The 3,211-nt window shown below is 41.9% G+C and overlaps 1 protein-coding gene across 4 annotated transcripts in view; it reads right to left on the bottom strand.

The window, feature by feature from the left end:
* Positions 1-3,211, bottom strand: part of S100PBP (S100P binding protein) — a 30,757-nt gene that overhangs the window by 27,125 nt on the left and 421 nt on the right. Inside the window, exon 1 of one of the 4 annotated variants that reach the window (XM_031683968.2) lies at positions 2,693-3,080. The exons of 2 other annotated variants lie outside the window; for them this stretch is intronic. The gene's annotated coding sequence lies outside the window, so the exon portion shown is untranslated. Of the gene's footprint in view, positions 1-2,692; positions 3,081-3,211 lie in introns of those variants that run through there. One more of the 4 variants, XM_072974857.1, reaches the window with a different exon arrangement.

A 3,211-nucleotide genomic window follows, 5' to 3' on the forward strand; every position in this document is an offset into this window, starting at 1 on the left:
TTGTGACAGACTTGCCCAGGGTTGGTCAGCAAATGGCAGAGCCTTCTAAATTCAGTACACTCCCTAATATATTATGAAGGATGCAGACAACAAAGAACGCGAAAGTCCCTTAGCAAAAATAATTTAAGCCACTTTATAATGCACAGGCTTCTCCTGATTTCCCAGATGGAATGGAAGAACGAGAAGTACTCTTGAATGCGGCCAAATCTCACTGGAAGAAAAATATCATTACTTGCAAACTTTACTATGCAACAGGACCAATTTTCTTCACAACCACTGAAAGCATCAATTGCTATGCCATATGACATCCAGAGGCACAGAAGCTCTTCTGAGCTTCTCTCAAAGAAGGTTCCGACAGGTCTAGAAGCAAATCATGCAAAAAAAATACCACGTACATAATTTTTAACTTGCACAAATCATTCTCTTCACAATCTTATTTCCTCATTAAAAAAAACTTTTTATAATAATTTAAAACATATACAAAAATAACATAATAGTATAATGAATCACCACATACCCACCATCTAGCCCCAACAACTATCAACCCACAGCTAATCTTGCCCCATCCACTGCCCCCTTTACCATATTATTCTGAAGCAAATCTCAGGCTTCACATCATTTCATCTGTAAATAACAAGAATTCCTTATCACAGAATATCCGGCTCAGATTTCCAGTTATTTTATAAATGTCATTTTTTTAAATTAAAAAACTCAATATCCAAATATCGTCCATACATTGCAATCGGTTGATATGTCTTGTGAGTATTTTAATCTATAGACTCCCCATCTTTTTTTCCCTTGCAATTTATTTGTTAAAGAAACTATAACATAAATTGTGTATGGATACATACATATTGCCATTAAATTATAAAAACATGCACAGGAATAAAACATCAAATTTAGGATGAAGTTGCTTGTGGTGGTGGGGAGGGAAGAGGAGTGGTAAAGGGGCATGAATAGCTTCAATTCTATCTGTAATGCTTTATTTCTTTAAAAAACACTAATAAGACCTAAAACAAAAATGGCAACATAAGATAAAGCTGGGTGGTAGGAATAACATTATTATGTTACTTCCTGTAATTTTATATGCTTGAAATATTTAATAATAAAAACATTTTAAAATTAAAAAGTCAGTAGGGAAAGATACAATGATTACACTCTGAAGTTTCAAATCTCCTCCCCTGTAAAATAAGGACCATCACAGTACCTACCTCATAAGGATGTTGCAAGAACTAAGTGCGATCATGAACATAAGGCACTTAGTATGCTACAGGCACAATGTAAAAGCTAAAAAAGTAGTGGCTATAGTTATTATTTTACCCCATCATCATCACCTTCCCGACATCTAAAGAGACAGTCTTAAGGGAAGCATAGGAATGGTAGGAAAAGAGAGCTAAACACATAGGAAACTTGCCCTGGTCCTTGCTTGTTGGAAAATTATCCAGTATGCTACAATCTCTTGTAATTTAACCCAGCATATTGTCAACCATCTTGTCACACTAAATTGATCGAGCACGTGGCTGTATGGACATCTGAAATATCAGGCAAATTCTATAGAGAGGCACTAGACTAAAATTCAGAGACTTCCGTAATTCACTTGAAGTCTCTGAATCTCAATACAGATGAGAACTTCTATCTGAAAAATGGGGGATTGTTACTCACTGTTAACTTCAAATAGATTATCATGAGGATCAAATGAGGGGATGTTTATGAAAACACTCTAAACCTAAAAGCCTTATACTAATGAAAGTTGGTATTTAATGAACTTGCAACAGAGAAAAAAAAAAACCCTAAAACTTAAGTGCTGAAGTGAAGTTCCATGAGGCAGTCTTAGTACTTCTCTGCCATTCTACCATCATTTTCCTTTCTTGGCATTTGCTTTATAGTGATCTAATATATCAAGATCTCTTTATTCTTAAGGGAAAAATATTCTTCCCATCTCCCAAGTCTATCTCTTAATTCTTCTGCTCCCCACCCCTTCTGTGACCCTATTCTGTCCTTCCACGTTTCACTCACCTGTCCACCCCCTTCTTCACACTTCAGTTTACCACCCCCTCGCTCTGTTCTCTAACCTCCTGGTTGCAACCTCAGAAACTGGTTTCCTTTCTATTTTTATCATACCTAAGAAAACCTACTGCCTTAAAGCACAAAGCCTTATTTTATTTAGACACAACCCCATATCTTTCAGGGCTCTAAAACCAAGACCATTATGAAGTTGGATCTGACAGGTAAGGGCAAGGATTATTTCCAGAGACCTCCCCTTTGATTTCAAATCTTTCTTATATACCTGGGTGACACACAGCACCAAAGGCACTCAGGAGACTTGATCACTCCATAAAACGGGCGAACGTTTAAACAAAATCAAAGTGAACTGAAACTATCCGTAAGAATTCTGCAACTTCCTTTGAAGTAACTGTGAACATTGCAAGGCAGATAAACAACCCAGGGCGGGAAATCTCTGCTTTAAGTTACGTTTCACTTGGCTAAGAGTGCCAGGACTCTCCTCCCACATGGGTATAGAAACCAAATATTACTCAGCTACAGCAACAGGTTTCCTTTAAAAAAAAAAAGTTTTTGAAATGATTTAGACAGGTTTTGCTAAAGCCTGGAGCCTCTCACAAATCCACAAGAAACTGGAAATCAAGTTGGGACAGCCGGCGGGCAATTCAATCACTCCGTCTCCAGGACCCACCTTGAGGTGCCAATTGCCTGCCCTCCTATCCAGGAAGGAACTGGTGGCCCCTCCGGCTCTCGAGAGTTAGGAGGAAAGAGGGGAGGCCCAATCCACCCTTTGTGGGATACGGTTCGGCCTCTTCCAGCTCTCCCTTATAAGTACTACGGCCGCGGCACGCATCACCCTCGGGGCATGGCCTTCGTACTTCCCTCCTCCCGCTCCCCTCCTCCAAAAAGATGGAGAATTCCCGCCTCCCCGCGGAAGGCGGGAGAAGCGCGGGGATGGCTCCCCACCCTTCAGCCAGCAGGGGCCAAAACGGCCCCCTGGCAGGCCTCACCCTTCGGATGGCCGCCCACCCCACACCTCCGCTGGACCAGGCCCCCGCCTTCCCCGTGAGCGGGTCAGCCTCTTCCTCCCCCGCCCGTAAGGCGCGGCCAGAAAGACCGCGATCTTCTGCCTGGCAACACCCTCCCCCGCCCTGGTGTAGGGGGCAGAGGCATCCCCCCACATCCACCTCCATCTCCACCCCCCAACTCC

Source organism: Vicugna pacos, chromosome 13, assembly GCF_048564905.1.
Source record: "Vicugna pacos chromosome 13, VicPac4, whole genome shotgun sequence".
Taxonomy (NCBI): domain Eukaryota; kingdom Metazoa; phylum Chordata; class Mammalia; order Artiodactyla; family Camelidae; genus Vicugna; species Vicugna pacos.